Below are 21,356 nucleotides of genomic sequence, written 5' to 3' on the forward strand. Positions count from 1 at the left end.
CATAGAAATTGTTTTGTTTGCTCACAAGGGGAGAAGCAAGACATAAATTCAAGATATCCCCTGTTTGACCACAAGAAAGAAGACTCTGTTCACAGAGGGCCTGTGGGTGAAGTGCTGAGCGGCCTCAGCTCCCTTTGGGGATGAACTCAAACTTGTAAACCTCAGTGAAGCATCAAGAACCCTCCAGAATTGCTGGACATCCCTAGCTGTGATTTTTTTCACCAGACTAAGGGATTTGGGCATCCAATTTTAATTCATTTTTACAAGACTTTCAAGAAACCTCAGTTGGCTTCAGAATGCCTCTAAGTTTCTTCTGCAGAGAGACTAATTTTGACCCAGCGATGGCACCATGAGTGTTTCTTTCCTTCTCTAGGTAGTGACACTCAAACCTTAGGTTTGTTTTCTGCTGCTTGGTGTAGGTGTTTCCCAGCAGTGATTTTTCAAGTGCCTGTTGCATGCCCCATTCACTGCTGGGACAGCCTGACATTCCAGGTGGGGAGTCCTCTTTACTCCAGACATGCTTCACCTTTTCCTTAGCACTTTGACTTTACATGTCTTTCCTATATAAAGGTGATGCTGATTTAAGCTGAAGACCAGGGAAGTTTCAAGAGGCCAGATTTACTGCTATGGGCCCTGTTCTGCTGGAGCCTGTTGCCCAGCTGTGTCAGCTGTGTGGGGCCAGAGAGGAAGGGAGGGATGCTGCAGCACTTCAGCGAAGCCAAGATATGCCTCCTCGTGCTCAAAATGGTCCTGCCTGAAGACACATCCTCCCTGGCTGCCATCAAGCACTGCAGTTTCCCCCTTCCCTCCTTGCCTTGAGGACTGATGTTTCTCTGATGCCAACATATCCCTCATATGGAGGAAGGTCTCATGCTGCATTGTGTGGTTGAGGAGATGTGGTGTCTACTTGACAGCAAGATTCCCATGTGCACTGAGGGCTCTGTGCTCATGGACTTGTAATTGAAGACATTTCTTGGTCCAGCCTCACCCACAGTAAAGTAAGCTGCTCAGAGGTCTCTGTGGAGCCAGGAAGCTACTCAAAAATGTGTTCAGGATCTAAATTCCCCTTGACTGCAGTGGATTTCCACAGCAAAAATGACAGAAGCAATTTATCCCAGATAGTTTCTTCAATAGGCCATGTATGAGTCCTGCAGGTTAATGCTCAGCTTGCGTGCTTTACCGATTGCCACAAATACTGCTTTTAAATCAAATTGTCACTATTTATTCAGGGATATGTTTCTCTTACATGTGCTTCAGAAGAGCTTGCCTAACAGTTTGTATCCATTTGTTGTGAAGAGCCTGCTGGCCGATCCAAAATGGTTAGGCTATATCTGCATATCTAATAGGGGGTTTGGGACCTTGCAGCTGGGGTTAGCAAGTGCAAGTGTTTCCCATTATCTCCCTGCCTTCCTCTAAGTTGTGATTCAGCAAGAGAGTTGATGAAAAGCTGAACTTGAGGCATGTGAGATGTTTCTTTGAAGTTACTCCTGCTTAAAGTTAGGCATGATCTAAGTTGGCTTGCTAAGGTGAGGCTCTGAAGAGCCTACTGTGCTAACACAGTGTAAGCTTAGTCTTTTCCTCTTATGCACTGTCTGGAATGATGTTAGTTTCAGAAGTGGTCTGCAGCCTTTCAGTTAACTATTCCATAGTACTGAAGGAAAGTTTTAACTATTCAGTGATTTCTACCAGCAAGCTCAGCTACACTAGAAAGCCCATAGCAATGCTTGACCTCTCTGGGCCTCTAAGGTCTCTTCCTTCTCTGTTTTCTTCAGCGTGTTTCTTTTCTAAGGCAAGTGAAAAAAAATCTTAAAATAGTGCCTTAAAAAGGTGGGAAATTAAGTAGATAATATCATCTTGATCCCTTCATCTCGCTTAATTAAGGAGAAGTTTGCCAATAGTGATCTGGTGTTTCCTAAAACAAGCATACATGAAGAACACTTTGAGCAGCTTCAAAAGAATTTTCAGGCTAGATCAGGAAAAGATAAAACCAGAAGTGGAAACTTCTAATACACTTTATAGCTCATTACTTACAGGAAGTACATTGTTGCATAGGATACTAATGAATTCTGCAGGATGAGGTTTCCAAAAGAAAAAAAAATGGCACCTTCTGTATCTTAGAGGAAAGGTCTCAGGGATTTTGCAGTAGATGTGCATGGTTGTATCACCCAGAAGGAGTCTACCTCTGGGAAAAGGCTTTTTAAAGTTTCAAGCGTGTACACTACCGGATTTCTGTAGCAACTTCCTGGTCTATCTGGAAAAAGTGATAAAAGGAATGGTGAAAGTCTTTCTTGTTTTCAGTTGCCCTATTCTGCACCCTTGAAGACAGAAATACTGCACTGCATATATCAAGCTGCAGGAAGGACAGCAGGAACACATCTGACTGACTAAGGATGATACAATAAAGTTGGTGCTGATGTTCTCAACCAGGTAGTGAGGCCAGCAAAGAGAGAATAGCAAAATGAGTACTCAGATTTAGAACTGACACTTGCCTGGAAAATTAATATTTGACAGACTCTTAATTAACTCAACTGAAGTAATCCTAAAATCCTTGTTTTGGACAAGCGCCTGAATCTCAAGCTACTGGATTTACTGCTAGGGAGTTGATGCTCTCAGAAGTGTTGTGAAACAGCAATATTTCATATTTGTAAAGCACCCAGGGATCCTACGAATGACAAGTAACAGTTTTCTACTGTTTAAAAAGTTCCCTAATGTAAGCTGGCCCCTCGATAGTGACTAGAGAGCTGAGGGGTTGTGCCCCAGGCTCATGGTTTCAAGTCCAGACGTGCTGTCCCCAAGTTAGCACCCGCCGGTGTTGGGCGTGCCTCTGCCACGTGCAGAGTATTGCACACATGCCGGTTACCTTGCTGTTCTCCGCCATGGGGGATATGTCCACCTGCCAGCTCTTGTATTTCACTCAGATTGTAAGGATAGCTTTGCTGTATGTATGAACATATTTTAGGTAGCAAGGCATTTCCATCAGGACTGTAGCACATGGGTAGTGAGGCTTGAACATTTTTCTCTTATGTACAGACAAGATATTTAAATATCAGGTTAGTTGCGCTTTGTATTTTAGGCACCCAGATACTTCTAAACTTGTGGTCACTGGAAGGCTGTCTTACTGAAAATCAAGAGGCGTTTGCCCTTGTGAAAGTTTCTACTCATGCTTGAAAGTGAGGTTTGGACTCCTAAGTCACAAAGATGCTTTTGCAAATGTTGTATCTGTCTTTCTGCTTCTCTATAAATCAACCTGCTTGGCCTGAACTGAATGTTTAAATAATAAACAGCTGAAGGACAGTCTGATTGCTTCTTTCTGAGTGTTTCCCTTATGGAGCGCTTGGGGACACATGGCATCTGCTCTGACCTTAAGGACCTGTTTTCTGGAGGCTTTTTTATGATGCTGACAAACCCCAGAATTTAACTAGCCGTTAAATAAGCCAGTCAGTGGTAACTGTTCAGGACAGGGATTAGAAGAGTATTCTTACTGGGATACAAGATAGCTCTGTCCGTGTGCTGGCCAGGGATGAAGGGCTGGAAAACTGTGTGGTGGAAGAGACTATTAATGTGATTTTCCACAACTTTCCTTGCAGCTGCATTTTTGAGGAGAGAGAAAGAGAGATGGCTAGGCTTGCAGTAACATGTTGTGCCGTCATAAATGCTACAGCCACCATCTGTTTCCAGCCCACGACTTGAAAGAAAACTGAGCAGTAATCTCATAATTCACATGAGCATTTTACACTTGTGAACCCTTCCCAACCTTTGTCTAATAATGAGGGGAGTGCATGGTGCTAAGGTTTGTATTTTTTCCTGCACGTATTAGTGTTTATTTGTATGTCTCTTTCTGTTTTGTTGTGGTTTTTTTTTTTTCATGGGCCCATAAAAAAAATTTCTCTGGGAGGAAAATCAGACCAGTTCCACCGTCAAAAGAAACACAATAAAGGCAAAATCCCAATTTCATTGACCTTGCTGGCAAAATTCTCCAGGAGGAGGTTCATTTAACATTCCTTGCTGTGTCTGTCTTGGTTACTTGTTGATTAAAAGAAATAAAGACATTAGAAAGTGAAGAGGCAGTTTGCTGAACTGCCCTTTCCCTGCAGAAACAGAGCTGCTAGAATAGCTGGACATGCGCATTTTAAACCCACACCATCAGATAGGATGGTAATGGTAGGTTGGATTTTAATGAAAACAAATTCTTCTGTTAATCTTCGCTTCGGGCTGGCCCTCCGTGGGATTAAGGATACCACCTGCTGTGCCAAAGACATGCTCAGGTTCGAGGCTGCTGGTGGGTGGGAAGAACACAAACATCTGAGTGACTCTGGTGAGCGATGGATCGCAGTCTGTCCTGTTACAGTGCCCTCAGGGAAGACAAAGAGTTGAGATCATTTAGCTGATGGAAATAGTGCTCCCCTCCAGCCTGCAAAGCAAGGCTAACATCATTAAGGATTTATTTTTGACTGTTCCGCAAAACCAAGGGCTGCTGTTTCTCTGGGCCTCCTCTCGGCTTTGGACCCAAATTGCACGCCTCCTCCTAGCACAGCCGAACTGGCTGAATGAACTCCTGCGCTCCTCTGGCCTTAGAAACAATGACTTTCATCATCTCAACCAGACTGCAGAGCAGTTTAAGGATGAAAGGGCTTCTCATTTCATATATGCCACTGCTGCTAAAACTATAAATCCTTGATGGACTGAATTTATAGCAAACTGCTACTGCAAGCAAGTGAAATTTATTTTATGTTATCATATATATGGTCAAACTGTCCAAGAATTTACTGAACAAAGAACTGAGCTGCTGATGGGCAACCCATTTGATCTCTTCTCATTTTATTTAAAAATAATAAAGAACTATCAATCAAAGGAACTTGTTTTGACATGTGCTACCTGTTGGGTGATCCTCAGTATCTCCAAGATGTGTTTGTAAGTACAAGAAAGCTGCCAGCTGTTGCCAGGTCCAGCCAACGTGACGTGAAGTTCCACCAAGAAAAGGTTTGTGGGCTCACTAGGGGGGAGGTTAAGGGCCACCTCCTTTTTTAGCACTGCTTGCTGTCCTGAATGTGCTTGGTCAGGTAGCAAGCGCGCACAGAGGCCACATCCAGCCACGTAGACCTCTGTTTGAATTGGTGACGGAACTTCATTGACCTGTGGTCCTTCTGTCTTGCAGTTTGATCAAAGATGTATTGTTGGTGGATCTCTGGGGTCTAGAAAGCTGGCCCGTGTCTATTTCGGTGCCTTGTGATGGTAGATGAGCTAAAAGGAGAGAGTAGAAACTCTTCAAGTTGCCGAGGTCTGAATCACCTATATTTGTATATCATTTTCTTACAGAGTGAACAAGCCTGAAAAGTTACCTTATTTTTACTTTTTGTCCAGCCTAATTAAGTATAGCTGGGGGTGTTGGGAGCTGTCATATTAAATAGCCTTTCCCCGCTTACTCTTGTTGTCCTGGTTGATTCAATATCTGCAGCCTCTCACCCTCTTGTCTGTAGTTTATGGCCACATCTGGAGCGTCTGCCCTGCACACATGCTGGCAGGAGCCTTCTCCCTGCTGGCGCACACATCGTGGCCTTTGGTGTCTGTGGAGTTATAAGCATCTTTCCTGATCCTTGTTTTTGCGTGAGAGGGAGAGGCAGAGGGGGCATGGGAAGGGCAATGGCAGGGAAGGCCTCTGACGTGAAATTCCCAGGAACAGGATTTGCACATTTTATGACCGTTCAGATGGAAATGCAACGGAGCTGAATTATTACTCCTTAATCCTGCTTTCTCACTTTCCTCTCAGTAGCCTCCTCCCCTTGAGTTTAGGTAATACAGAAGCTTATAAACAAATCCCACCACATGAAAAATAGCAAAGGGGGGAAAAAAAAAAAGACCTGGGTTAGGGCTGTGATGGATAGACAGGTGGAAGGCAGGCACCAGAAGGGAGAATGAATGGTAAAAGCCTTTGATGGAAACACTAAAGAGCTATTGAAAATCCAAGGGGTGGGGGGAGGGAGGAGAAAGAATAGCAGGAGGAGGGAAAGCAAGGGAGCCGTGCCCCCCTTCCCCCCCGCCCTCTTTCTCAGGATGTTGAAAGTATTTGTCCTTCGTTACAAAATGATTGAACTGCCGCCAGGCCAGGCCACCCTTCCAGCCATTGCACTGGGAAACTGGCACTTCTGAAAGCCTCGTTGCCTCTCAAATTTTATAGCTTTCCCTTTTTGTGGGAGTTTTTGTGTTGTGCTACTTGCAGGGTTGTTTTCAGATTTGCTGCATATCAAAGAAACTATATTTTGTTGCTCTGATAAACAGAATCCAGGTAATGAAAGGAAGAATTAAAAAATAAAGGCCCATTTTTATCAGAATACCCAGCTGTCTGCCTTTTATTGAGTCAGAATTTCATGCATTTGATATTCACTATGTTGCGTTAATATTCCTTTGGTTTATCTCTAGCGCTTTTTGGAGGAATTTCATCCTGTAAATAAAGCTTCTAGTCTATTGATGTCTCTGTGTGCACAAAAGCAGTGCCTGTTCTTCACAGTCAGAGTAGTGAGGATGATCCTGTTATAATTAAAATGTTTTTTGCATCAGGCAAATGCGGACAACAGTGGGAAAAGAGAGTCTTTCTCCTTTTCAGAATAGTCCCTGAAGTTCTGCAATGTCTTTGTCCTGCACGGTCTACAGATGGAGAAAACTACTGAAGATCTGCATACGAGATGTATTGCTGCCAGAGATATCATGTGTTTGTATGTGTATGTGTTTATATAAGCCTGATGCTTGGGAAGGACTGAAGCCGTGCGTATTCTCAAGAATTAGATCTGGGTGTCTGTAGAGGCGTCCTCCGCCCAGGCCCTTGTTCACCAGGGGAGGACCCAGGGCCATGGTGTCTACCCAATGCCACTCATGAGTCAGAGGCTGATGAGCTTGAGGTGCCCTGGCCAGGCGGGGTGAGCGGGGTCCTGGCTGTCCCCTGGGCAGGGACCTGCTCTGTGTGCCGGGCGGGTGCGTGTCCTCCCTTCCCACCAGCTGCATCGCCCTCAGCGCAGCCCCAAGGGCGCTCCTCTGAGTAAACAGCGCGGACAGTCAGCTGTCCATTGCCTCCAAGATTAGATCCTGGGATTAGGTCTCTGGCAGGCTGGCTGTGCCATATAATTAAAATAGGCCTAGTAGAGCAGAGAGGCAATATGCATACACAGCTGAATAACTGGGGGGGGGCTGTGCTTGCTCACAGACTGCAGCTGAAAGCGAATCTCTCCACTAACACGACTTTGCAATATCACTCTCCACCTAAACATCTCCGGTGCTTGGTTACATTCATTAATGTTTGCAATGCCCCGAGAGAGGTAACACTGCCTTTATCCCCACTCCAAAAGATGAGAAAGGGTAAGTGATTTGCTGAGGTTTAGATGGGGAGTCGCTGGAGATGGTGCTTCAGTCTCCTGCCTTCAAAGGAATTTGCTGCAGTGACCAAAACAAACAGCCCCTGCTGTTACAAAGCCAGACCGTGGCGTGTCATTCGCACTTTGTATCTGAGATGCTGTGTCTGGGAAGGTATCGCTGTCCTTGCAAACTAACTTTTAGTTCTTGAGTGTGGGTGAACACTTGTCATCGTGCCAGGATGACACAAAGTCTAGAAATTATGATGGCAATTCAGGTCATGGTATAGTGGGGGAAAAATGCTGCCTCAGAAGTGTCCCTGTCTAGTGTCACTGCTAGTGATTATTTAAGCTGCAGGACATGGCAGTGGCAAAGATCAGGTTGTATCTGATATGAATCATGCCTTCAAATAACACTTTCCTTCTTACATTGTGAAAATTGCAGAGGTATGGGAAGTGAGGGAAAATGGGATTTCCCTGGAGGTTAAAGATTTTCCTTTAATCAGCTTTCATAATGTTAATTAAATGTTTGGAACAATGGCTCGGTCCCGGGATCCGCCTGCTCTTGCATAACTATCTCACAATACCGTTTTCACTTTCATGTTTATTTGCCAGCATGATTCAAAGCCAGAGCTGAGTGAGACTCCTGCACCAAGGAGCTACTTGGGTTTTGGGAAAAACTCAATTCCCTCTCTTACCTCTCCCAGAGAGAGAAGACTCAAACTCTCCCCTCCCGAGAAGGAGCAGCCTAGAGGGATCACAGCGCTCTGTCTGTCATCATTTCCCCATCTGCAAATGGGGCTAATAAAAACTTACTGGTATTTTGAGACTGGTACATATAAATATATACGCACCCATATGGAGAAATGGGTGTGTTTATAGAGATCAGTACATAGATATATTCTGGGTAGGTAAGATATATTACAGTGCAACTTGTTCTCTGAATTTTTTACTCTTTTTGTAGTGTAGTTGCTATGTGCCCATGGGAGCCATCCTTTCTGGTCTTTTGAGCAATGGGCTTAATATAACCCAGGCTTGTATCACACATATGTGGAGTGCTCAGGGGAAAAGAAAATTTGGGGAATGGTTCACAGGCAGGGGATGACACTGATTACTGCTGGGACCGCATACCATGGGAGCAGGAGCTGCACTGGGAGTATTTCCACAGCCCAGGAGAACCTCTTGATGCCGGACTGGGATGTCTTTGCAGATGGTCTGAGCTGTGTCCGCATGTCCCAGGGATGGTCTAGCGATGTGCTCAGAGCACCCACCAGGCACACGTGTGCAGGGGGGTGCACACGCGCACAGAGCTGCAGCCTGGCTGCCTTTGTTCTTCAAGTTAGAAAAGACTTTTTTTCAAAAATAAGGGATGAAAACTTACAAATGTCAGACACTATCAGAAAAAAAAAAAAAATCTATTATATTTTAGGTCAAAGTGTTATCTAGCCCAAGATTTTTAAATACGCACAAAATGCGGTTTCTGCAGTAGGACCATTAATCAGCCACTGGAAGAATTGTCTTTTTTAAGCTGCAAAGATGAAAACAAAAAGCTGCGAATGCTGGGGCAGCTCCATTTTCCCATTGTACAGACGGTGGGTCTCGGTGCAGGAGGGCACCTATATCCATGCAGGCTCTTGCTTCCCTAGCAACATGTTAACCTCTTTGCAAAAGCTGTTTAAATACGCCAAGCCGCTTGCCACGCAAGCACTACATGGCAGTCTCCCTGTTGACACATGCTTTTGTCTGCTTAGAGGAGGTGCTCTGTAAACATAAGTGTTAGACAGTTTTTATGTTACTTATTTCTAATTCATTGGTTCTAAATTAGTAGCTCAGAGGCACATACCTTTCATACAGGCAGGGAAGGGATTGCCTCTCTTCTCCCCACCTTTGGAAACTTTGACCTGCTAAGATCACAAATTGTAGGAAATATTGGAGGCGAAGTCCCAGGTACCACCAGCAGTAAAAGCCTGGAGTAAACAGATTAATTGTGTTTGAAAGATGTTTTAAGGGAGCTTGGGCTGTCTGGCTCAGTGTCCATATACCACAGGCGAGATTAATTTCAAGATTGATTTTGATAGCATGAAGGTTTCTTGGTTTCTTCCTTAATATAGGAATTGGCTGTGTAATTGATATATAGATTTTTTTTTTTTTTTTTTTTTTTTTTTTTTTTCTGTTTAGCAGCGTGGAACATGAGGAATCAAAACTAGTTATCCACACCCCTTTGATTAGCACAGGAGTGGCAGGAGGAGTTTTTTCTCTCTTGGTCATTCTGGGCAACCTTTGAGCCCAGCTTTCCCACCCTGTTCCCATTAAGAAGGTGCAGAGGCCACGCGAGTGAGCCTCCAGCCAGCTGGGAGCCGTCAGCTGCCTTCAAAGCCTTGGCCAGCCCTTCTGTGATAAATCTGTGGTGAGGTGTGTAAGGCGTGTGGTATCAGCACTGTATCCCACACAGTTCCTGTCCCAGCAGGGATGAAATTTTTTTAAAAACTGAAGTACAAAAGGGAAAACCCTTTTCTTGAACTTTTAAGTCACTCCATGGAGCAGTCAAGGCTATTGGTTTTGGGTCTCAGTCATGTTTAACTGAGGGCTGCTGCCTGTAGGTTTTACCACCTTTTAGCAGGAGTGGGGTGGCAAAGCCCTGAAAGCTGAGCTGTTCCCTCCCAGAACCTCCCTTGCAGATGGCAAAGGACTTCGTTAATTCACACACGAAAGAAATACAGAATCCTGTCTGCACATTTTGGGCTGAGACAAATGAAAATTTTGTTGTCAGTCTGGCTTGGCATCACCTTTCCAATTCTCTTTTGTTTTCTCTCCCCTGAATCATCTCTCCATTTAGCTTCTTTTTTGTTTGCTCCGTAATTGCTGGCTTAACCTGGAGGCACGAGGTTTCCTTGTGGAAACATCACCACTCTGTCAGTCAGCAAAGGAGAGGTGGTACAGCTGGTACAGTCCTTCCTCCCTCTCAGGAGTGAATGATTCATCCCTTGAATATGCAATATCATCCAGGACAGGAGCCAGGATCCTCAACAGGCACATGAATTCCAGCATCTCTGGAAACATTATTTCCACATTTTGGGCAGACTAAGAGACAGTAAGTAAATAAGCAAGCTGTGGCATTTGCAATCTCTGTAGTTTTATTTAAAGTGACTGCCTGTGCTCTAAATGCTTCTGTGGGTGTTAAAAATACAAAGAGAAAAGCATGTATCCTTGATCTGATACTGCCCAAGGCAGCTTCATGGTATGGCCCATTTAATGCCATTGAGCAGTCCACTGAACAATTAAGAACCCACCAGAAACAGTAACTGCCTGCTTTCCTCCTGAAAATTCACAGGAAGCAGCGCATCCCAAACCCTCTCCGCTGCTGGCCTCTGTGTTTCTCCTTTGAAAGAGTCAGTGCTGTGCCTTGGTCCCGTGTGGAGGTGTTTCACCTCACTCTCGCACTGGGAGCAGCGAAAGGCACATGGGCACCTTCTCTCAGCTGGGTTCTTGTTCAAAAGTGTTTCCCCTTCAAGGAAAGGACAGTTTCCCATGGTTGCTCCTGGGCTGTGGGTGGGATGTAGCTGGGGAATCAGGGAAGATTCACTGCACGGTCAGGTAGTCCATAACACAGCATTTTATAGCATCAACTGGTTTTCCTAAGCTCTTGTGTGCTGTCCTCATGAATTCAACAAAACTTCCCCTGAATGAATATACAATTAGATTTCGCTATTGAGTGTGTGAGAAATACAATGGGAGAGTAACACTGATCCAATCGAGCAGAGAAATACTGATCAGGAGGGCTATGGCATTGTTTTCTCTACTCTGTTATTTATACCAATAGCTAAGACTTTTTCTGCCTTGTTTTTGTGTCAAGGTTATAGCTACATGTTAACCTTCATCAGTCCTTCTGATAATAACGGTGAAAGTGAAATACCATTAAGATTATCTTCCTATATATTTAAACCACTCTGGCCCTTTTCCAGGCAGGATTTGTGCCCCTGTTTATGCCGCAGACCCTGGTGACCCTAGAATACTTTTATTTACAGCAGCATAAGCATCATTTCCATGGCAACATGCTTTTCAGACTGCAGATTGAGGATTGCAATTTCCTAAGCAATAGAAGAAGCAATGGTGGATTTTTCTTTCCTAATCAGCTAGTAGCAACTTTCATGTGCAAAATGATCGGCCACAACAAATCATTTGAAAGCCACATGATAATCAAGGCAATTTTAAAGCTCAGCATGGTTAGTCTAAAAATAAAAGACAGTTAGATCCAGTTGTTTAATGGAAATGAAGATCATGCAATGATATCCTCACTGGTACTCTAGTAAATTGGCTTCAACTTGCTCTGCGATGCAGTCTAATGAGGAGCAGAGCAGTTTACTTCACTAAAACAACACATTTTTTACAGGAAGACTACATAATTATAAACCTATATGGTTTTGGACAATGCTTTCCCATATTGGGGGAGAGGGCAAAGCCTCTTTGAAAACAGTCCAAGATATCAACAAAGGAGTGTTATTAACAGGTATGTTGGTTAGCGGCTCTTGTGAAATTGCACTTAGTGCTTTATGCCTTCAGAGAGCACCAGGGTGGAGGTGATCCCCAAGACAGAAAAGCCTCCTGTGCACACACATATGCCAGTGGAGCCCTTCCCATTGTTGCAGACAGAAATTCAGGGCCGAGTCTGTGGGGAAACATTGCTCAGCAGCACCACAGCATTGCTTCCCTCCCCAGAATCAATTTTCAAAAGAGGTAAGTGTTGTCACTCCACAAACAGGGCAGCTGAGCTGTAGAAAGATTCAATGATGTGTCCGAGGTTACCCTGGTTGACAGTCAGAGGTGCTTCCTGGAGTCCCAGGACACCAGCCTGTCTACCAGGGGCCACGACCCATTTATCAGTGAGGTGTTTTAAGGCTGAAGCCATCCTCTGCTCAGCCAGCACAGTGCCCAGGACTGCTGGGACCATTGCTACTCACTGGAAAACAGCACTTCTCACAGCTGCTCTTCTCACCATCTCTTACTGATAGAAAATTTGCATTCAAAATACTTCTTTAAGGAATTCAGAAGAAGGTGAGGATTTTCTTTCCTGTTGGATTGTCCCTGAGAGCTATGAAATCTCACTTCACATCCAGGCAGGATTTGATGCTGACCTGGCCAAGCCCAGGAAACTGCTATGTACCCAAATGGGTGGGCTTAGCAGAACTGACTCAAATCTCTCTATATTACCAGTTACTCATGTATCTGACTTCCAAGTTAGACCTTAATGGTGAGGGTGTCACTACAGAATTATCAGAGATAAATTATCTAAGTCATGCTAGAAATTATTTCAAAGAAAATAAGACTTGCTGTTGTTTCTTTCCCCCCAGAATTATTTGGGGTGACAGGTAAAGAAATATTAAACTATCTTCTGTAACAGTAGGGGTACATTCCTACTTGATAAAAAGCATGTTCATACTGATGTGCTTTGGGCCTCCCATATCTTTTTGGGCAAAGCTTCCACTGGTTTTGAAAGCATCAGGATGGCAGAGGGGGCCCCCAGGTTTAGGGGACCCCCATGTCTTGTAAGGTATGGATAGTCACTGATTCTCCTGGGGGAAGCTGAGTAAAGCCTACTTTTAAACACCAGATATTCCATAGCAGAGACCGGTTGAGTTAGCATTCTAGGGTGTTAGATATTGGACCAAACTGCCACAGAGCTCAACATCAAAAGCTTTCAGGACATCAAGAACTGCAAGAAGCCCTGGACTACATGACCTTTAAAGGTCCCTTCCAACCCAAACCATTCTATGACTAAAGCCACTGTATACTAATGTGTAAGGCCAGCCTTAGCACACCAGCATCCTCCTCCCTTTGAAGTCGGTTGTCAGACTTGATTTGAAGTCTGAGCACCTGGGTTAAGAAATCAGGGAGCCACTGAATATGTTCTGCCCTACGGAAAGCGCTCACCCTCATACTGGCTGGCGATGGAAGAGGAGGAAGGTTTTTCAGCCTGCTCTTATGCTTTCAGACTTGAACTTGGAACTGTTTGTTTTTGCTACGCCACCCCTTCCGCCCTAGTTAATAGTCAACTTTGAAACCCAGCTTTATGTCCCATGTGTTTGATTTACATTTCAAATGCAGGGCCAGCGGGGCAGACTGTCTAAATCACTTGTCAGCACAAGGGAAGGAGGTGACACAGTGGGAGGAAAAAGTGAGACGGGGCTATGGCCCAGTATAAACGCTCAGGCAGCTGGGCAATGCTGTTACTGGGAGAGTCCCCAGCAAGCGACAACTCACCTTGCTCAAAGGTTGAGGTCTAACCCAGGCAACACACAGGGACCAGCTTGTCTCCTTTGATTTACACTAGATTCCTCCAACTCTACAACCCTGCATCCTGTTTTCCTTATCCACTGCAGCTGTATGTGGAGGTGAGGGCTTGAAAAGACCTAGCGAGAGGAATTTCTTTTGAAACCAAAAATAGCCTGTCATGATTTTTTGGTCAGCATGTTGCAATTTTAAATTTATCACTGATCTGTAGCTGAATTGACATACAGGAAACCTATCTAACCGTGAGTCGGAGGGCACAGAGCAGAGCAAGTTCACCGGCCACTCTTGAAAACCGTCTGGCTGGAAATATAATTTTCAGCTGCTCTTTGATGAGGTAACATCAAGGAGCAAAGCAACTGCACACACCACACAGGCCAATGCCAAATGGTTTGCAGGGCCAGTCAATGCGGCATTGAGGAAAGGGGAAACATTTGCAAAATCGGTCAAAAATGAATTAGATGTGTTTTAAAGCAATTACTTTCCAGACTGTTTACTCAGAATGACACAAATATGATTGGCCTGTCCTTAGAGACCTTCATGGGCTTGACCTGATGGATGTGGTGATGCCTAATCCTGCCCTCACTGATGCTGCCTGGAGTTGCTTGTGTGTGTGTTTCAACAGTTCATGAGCAAAGTCTTGTTGGCTGCCATGCGCAGCCCTGATGCATTTATACAACAGGATGACCTCTTCCTTTCATCTTTTTAAATTAAACACAAGATCCTGCTGCAGAGGAAACAACCCCTCGTGGAAATGGCAGTTGGAGGAGCCGATGTGGAGCTGTAAGTCCACTACCATCAGAGGCTAGTGTGAGCATTGTGCCCCTCCAGCGAGCCCACACCCACCACAGCTTTCCAGATTTTACTGGAAATAGCTATGTCTGCTTCTTGTGAGTGCATTAAAAGCTACCTGCCAGGTTCAGCTGATGTAAATCCCCATAAATTTGTTCACCAGCCTTATTCCCGGAGAACTGCTGCTTAATGTCCTCTTTCTTCGTAGCTGCAGTTTCTCTCAGTTTATTTTAATGATGGTGCCTTACTCTCAGTTTCACCACACACGTCTTCTATATTGCTAAAAAGGCACTGATGAACATGAGCTGTATTACCAGAAATCACATTCCTGTTCCTGTTCCTTGGCTCATTTCTTCCTCATTTCCCATTACCTTCCTATTTTAAGACTGCATGCATGACATACCTGTCAACTAGATCCACTCAAATATTTATCCAGTAATTTAATCAGTGAATTTCATGGTAGGTTGCTAACTAAATTGATGATTTTTTCCTCATTCACATAGCTTGGGTTGTGGTATGTTAGGGAGCTGGAAGGCTGCAGGTTCATGGGGATGTATGGACTCAATGAAGTTTATAAACTGTAAAGGATTTCTCCTTTTTCTTGCAGCCCTGAGGCCTGTGAGGTGCCATGGCTGTGTGCTACACTGAAGGGGAAGGAGATTACCAACATTTGGGCATTGATGTGACCCTGCATCAGCTGCAGCTGTGGACCAACCTCTGGCACATGCCGAGGGAAAAGCAAACAGAAGAGAGGCAAAATCCACTAAAACAGAGAGTAATGTATTTTAGCTTAAATTTAAGAGGACACCCCCTTTTTTTCCCACTCTCTTAATCCCCAACGTGTCTAAAGACGGTCATTCAGGAGAGAGAAACTACAGTCTTTCATAGGAGACTATTCACCCCAAAGAAACCTTTTTCTTAAGACAATCTCAGCTCCTAGGCTAGAATAACTTTAGGAGACACACCAAACCTCCAGACTATGCTCTTGAAGCCCACCATGATCCCAGGCTTGAGTACTCCCAGCCAGAATGAGCCCCCCCAAGCCATCCTGCTGTGTGCCCCAGGGTTGACAAGTCCTAGGGTCTGGTGGTTTGGCTGGTTAGCCCTTTCCTCACCTCAAGACGGGGCCTCAAAGAAAGGGAGGAGTGAGAAGTGGCACCCTTTTATAGTGTGAGTAACAGCTCAGTAATATGTTCCCCTGGGGCAAGGTATGCTCCACATTCAGTGATTTCAAAAGAAGGTTAAAAAGAAAAAAAAAAAAAAAAAAACAGAAGGAATGAGGAATGAACACAACACACCCCGTAGGTCGGTTCTGGCTTCTCCGCAGAGAATTATAGCATAAACTTCCAAATAGTATCTGCTTAATGTGTTATAAACAGTTTTTCATTTTTCTTATTCCTCTTCCTCAAACCTGAAACCACTGCTTCTTTACCAGATAATGCTCTGTCTTGACAGGATGGGAGAGATGTTGTGTATATATAGATATAGATACTCTATCATCTATTTCCATTAATAGGTATTAAGAATAAGGATAGAAATGATAATCTCACTCTGTTGCATCCTGTGCCCAGTCTCCAAGAATCCTTTTACTTAATGTTTGAAACATCCTTCGGAGGTAGATGAATATAATCACCCCCCACTCATTCCTGGCTCTGGAAACAGCAGTGCACTTAGAGACACCCTTACCTCAAGCACTGGCTTTGGCTACAACCGTTCTGCACTTAATGTTCATATGCTTAAGGGCTTTGTTGGACTGGCTAAGCTAGTGTGCTTGATATCTTGCAGGATAGGGTAGGAAGGCAGAGAGAGATTAAGGATTTTATCATGTTCCCAGGAAAGTTCAGCACAGAGTTTCATTGATTTCTGTGGAAGAGAAGCCGTCCCTGAATAGCTTGCACAGCTTGGAAAGAAGCCCGGGAGATCCTAGCGTCCTGTCCTCTCCTCTGTCCATTAGGCTACACTTCTCGGAGAAATTTGGGATGTGGGGGAATTGACACTCTCTTACAAACATGCACGTTGCTCCAAAAAGAAGCAATAGTCTTTTGTAATAGCTAATATAAATCTATAATAATTGCATAATGTTATAACTAATCCTGCAGCAAGCCCTGCAGAGTGCCTGCAGTGAGTTTAAGTGCAAGGCTGGAGACCATGCCTTTCAGAATACCTTGGCAATTTTACCAAAACAGCAGATAAGTGAAGATTGATATAACCTTGTCAGAAGTGTGGATTTTCTTTTTTTTTCCGTGTAGTATCTGTACTTAGCTAAAATTCCAGAAGTGACTGCATTTTACTTGGGTAGATCTTCTGCAGAAGTGGCATGAGTTGTATTAGGAAATAAATTCAAAGCATTTTAAATATATCAGTAACCTCAAACCATTCTTGTTAATTGCTGAAGTAATACTGCCTTCACTTCTCAAACAGAATTAGCTGATTTTAGCCAAGCTAGGAATATGAAAAAAAATCTAGGCTGCAACATCTCTTCTTAAGGCTTTTGTAGATGCAGTTAGACTAGGTAGCTCAGTATGCCCTGGTTTTCTCAAAGCTCTCTGAAAAAATTACAATAATAATTGCAGTATATTAGTTAGTCCTCAGGGATAGCTCCATTTTCCATGCATGTAACCTTTACTGCTTTGGGATGCAAGCTATTTGTTTTGGCAGCCTGAAACAGTCCATAACTTCACCATGATAACCATTTTTAGTTTGGCCTGTAGATAATATTTTGTTCCTTTTTCAAATCTGTCTGTCCTGAGAAGTCAAATTCTTGATTTTATCTTGCACCACCCACCCTCTTCACTTACAAAGGGGACCTCAGAACAATTTCTCGTCCTCTTGCCTTTCTCTCTGGTTTTCCCTTGCCTCATACTCAGTGAGATTCATGTCTCTGTTTCACTATGTCTGTGTTAAATATTTCTGTCCCTGAAATTTCTGGACTCTGAGGTAGGGAGGTTCCATATTTATTACCTTACAACAACATACTTTTGTTGAATTTACAAGTTTTAGGAACAAGAAAAACAACTCAGAAATCATTTTTCTGCCTGCCAGCTCTGAGTATTACATGTAGGATTTGGATTGTTAGTTATTGCATCATTACTGGGAAGAGATATTCTGTTCTTTGGACTTAACAAAGCTGTTGATGATGGGTGCATGCATGAGAAAAGAAACCAGCTATTTCCTCCATCATTTTCTATTGCTTTCAGAGGACAAAATAACAAAAAAATCTCTGCAAGAAAAATCATTCAGTCTAGCTGGCAGTGATTCGTCTTTCAGCAGGTTCATTCAGGCTATTTTCATGGGTGATTCTTTTTTTCAGATGTCCAGCATCTAAATATAGCAGATGTGGGTGTTTTCTGTCTTTGAAAAGAGAAAAATAGCCATTTTGAGGAGGACAGTGAGACTGATGCATAGCGTATACGAAATGCAGTGGTGCTCAGCGAAATGCCTCAGTAGATTTTGATCTTCACATCATCCTGGAGACAGCTGTGGGGAGGCTGTAATTAAATTATAGCAGAACATGGAGCTATTCATGTTGCCCCAGGACCAAGTTCAGGCCAGAATTTGCATAAGGTAGAAGGGACATAGGTCTGTTTTAGCCCTGTTCCTTTGGAGCATGGCCCTCATGAGCTACATAGCCTCAGCAGCTGCCCAACTGCAATTAGATCTGAGCAAACCTAGTGATGGGGGGAAGGATTATGTTGAAGAATTAATTGTCTTAGGAGTGTTGGGAAAGTGGCAGAGATTTGAGAAACACTGGAAAAAATGCCTCTAGTGAAACATGTATTTCTCCACCAGTATTTTAGGTGTAGGAACAAAATGATGTTGAACATTTCTTGCTTCCCACGGTGTGAAAAGCTGTTCCTTCAGGTTTATCCCAAATCATCTGTGTGACTAATTCCCTCTTGGAGTTAGCAGGGAGAGACGCTTTGGCCAGTTACACAGAGAGTTAGCAGAGATTATTTGGTTTAACAGAGTCAGCTTTCCTAGACTCCATATCTACTCTTACTCCCAGCCAGATGTTCAGAGGTGGGCCTGGCATCGGAGCGGGGCTTCACCAGACCCTCTGAGTCCTCGCTGACAAATACCTGCAAAAATACTTTTTATCTGCTTGGCTTTTCATGGGGGCCATACAAAGAAAGCTGCCTTGCAGGCTGGATTCAGCTATTTGGACACTCACTTGGCCATCCCTGATGGATCATCAGGAACTTTTCTGGGTTTTGAACCTTCAGTCTCCTGGAGGGACTCACACAGTTGCCCATTTCACTGAAAATCAGGGTTGCTCAAAAGCTCTGCTGCTTTTTGGAAACCAACGTATGGATATTCTTCAGTAACATTAATGGGTTTACTCCCATGATTAGGAACAGATGAACTTTAAAATAATGAATATTAATATATTAGTACTAATATATTTCATACTTTAATATTGCAAAATACAGACATTAATGACTTAATGTTAATTTCTAGTTAATTAGCATCAGGTTTCTTTGGTTATGGGCTTTGCTCAGTTGAAAAGTCTACTGCTTCTGTCAGTTATGTTTGAAATAAACTTTCAGGATCAAAACTTCTACTATTGTTTTCAACATTCCGGTGTGAGGAAGTGTTGGAGCAATCCCTCCTAACCATAGCTGGAAGGCATCCTGTGTCATTTGAGGGAGGGTTACTGGGTGAGTGCAAACACGCCAAATCTCAGGCTTCCCTGTATGTCAAGGGAGTGGTTTCCACCACACGCATCATGGCAGAGAGGCAATTAGCCCAAGAAGAGTGGGTGAAACCACTCGATCCTTGTCCTGGCCGCAGGGACACCCAGTGTCAGAGGCGACTGGGGGCTGGTTTCTGCACAGTGGAGCGGCTGGCTTAGGGTCTGCCCTCCCATTTCCTCAGTTTCCTACCACCTGCTTTAGTGCCTGCTCCTCCACTCCTCCCTTGACTGTTATTTTCTCTTAGGGAAAAGTATATTTTGCCCCTAATATTTAGAAATAACCCCATTTTTATTTAAATCTGTCATTTTCTATTCCTGTGGTTACTCCCAATTCAACACCACAAAGAATTTGCCTCCTTAATGATGTCTAGGAAATTTCTTTGTTTAAACCTGCTCTGCCAACCCGGTGACATAACTTAAGCTCTCAAATATCTGTTTCTTCACACACAGGTGTCATTCCTCTGGATCTTTTCAGTTCTACTGCTAAACTGTATCCCATTTATTCTGGTTATCTAGAAATCCTCCCTTCCCCTCCAGCCCAGTCCACCTTTCATCCTAAGCATCTGGAAGACTGCTGTTAGGCAATTCTATCTTGGTCTAATTTGTAAGAAATAATTGATTTATTACTGCTACATACCTTTCCTGATTTTCTTGGGCATGGCAGAAATAACAGGCTGTTCTAGTCTTAAAGAACTTCATATAAATTGCATTCACATACAACATATCTCAGCGATAAGGGGACCTGAGCTCAAAGGAAGCCGCATCATATCTTAACTCTCTGGAGTTTTGAGGGGTTTATTTTAATAATATCCTGGCTTTAGCATATACAATCCATGGTATTTGCCAAACTTAAAACAACGGCCACAGGAGGATCCTGTCGTACGTTTTGCAAGCAGTTCTCACATCAACAGAGTGCTGATCCTGCATGGAATTCATTCCACATTTTATTCATTATCTGAATGAGTTATCAAGACAGCTCTGCCTGGCTGGAGGTACCAACATAGTGCAGACAGATTTTTTCCCACAGAACTCTCCGAAGCGATACTGTCAGCATAGCTATATTTAATGGGCTCTACCCATGCAGTCAATCTCTCAGTGCAGAAGAAATAGTTTACAATCTCTGAAACCCTACACTCCTCTCTGCCACAGAGCAGGAAAAAGTGACATCTACCGTCATTCCTTTTGCATGTCGCTGGATCCAGGGGGAAGGGAAAGCTAATAAGACAATGAGGACATTGAAAACAATGTTCTAAGAGGCAGAGCAAGGCAAAAAAATTAAAAATCAGTAGTCAACATCTGCAAGCAATCTTTAAAAGCTAAAGGCTGCCTTTACATTCACATGTCATGCCCTACTTGCCTTTGCTTTAGACTTAGTATTAGTTTAAAAATAACCTGTGATCTTCCGTATATCATTGCTATTGCTGAGTAAAATGTTAGGACAACGACTTGTATGCAAAGAAGTTTCCCCCCAAGTTAAATGCTGTTAGGCCGAAAATAACTGACATTTTGGGAAGATAACATAGGGCAGCTTTATGTACCCTCTGAGATTTCTGTGACGTAGCCCTACAGCATGCCTGAAAGAGCTTTGTGCCACACGCATTAAGGTAAAGGTCATCTGTCCTAAAGTGATTGCTATGAAATAAAATCGCCTGTTTTCCAATTTTGAAAAAAGATCTAGTTTATGAATATGGCTGAGAAATGCCATTACATGCTGATCAGGAGACTGAGGTAAGCAGCAGGGTAATGGTGTGACCTTCACTTCACATCTGAAATAAAAGCCTCTCAGGGTGTGGAAGAGGGGTCAATGAGTGATATCTGTGAAACCTGGGGTCGGGCTATGGGTCTGGTTCCATACTATGCATGGCATAAGTATCATGGGGGAAAAGAGTAATTTTAATGTGGTTTGGCAGGATTTAGCATCAAAACAATGACACTGGTAAAAAAGAAAACGACTAGTTGACACAACACAGCATGGGCAGCAGCAACAGGAGGCGGGGAGAGCATCTTACCTGGCAATGAGCAGTAGCACAACCATGTCAGGCAGCTCAGCATGATGGAAAATGCAACATGGTCATGGCAGAGAGAAAGCTGGGAGCTCATATGAAACATCTTCCATCTCTGTAAGTCCAAAAACCTATTTCCAGTGTCTTATTGTTAGAAGTGTTACTGAGTTGGGAAATATGGGGGTCTTGAAATACAAACATTTAAAGACTACCTTATAGCTCAAAGCTTTACACTCCACGTTC

At 43.7% G+C, this 21,356-nt stretch overlaps 1 protein-coding gene across 1 annotated transcript in view; it reads left to right on the forward strand.

The window, feature by feature from the left end:
• Window positions 1–6,329, forward strand: part of PDGFA (platelet derived growth factor subunit A) — a 36,871-nt gene extending 30,542 nt beyond the window's left edge. The window contains exon 7 of the mRNA XM_032983657.2: window positions 3,588–6,329. The gene's annotated coding sequence lies outside the window, so the exon portion shown is untranslated. The remainder of the gene's footprint in view (window positions 1–3,587) is intronic.
• Window positions 6,330–21,356: the final 15,027 nt, after the last annotated feature.

This window comes from Tyto alba, unplaced genomic scaffold (genome assembly GCF_018691265.1).
Source record: "Tyto alba isolate M040663 unplaced genomic scaffold, T.alba_DEE_v4.0 Super-Scaffold_28, whole genome shotgun sequence".
Taxonomy (NCBI): domain Eukaryota; kingdom Metazoa; phylum Chordata; class Aves; order Strigiformes; family Tytonidae; genus Tyto; species Tyto alba.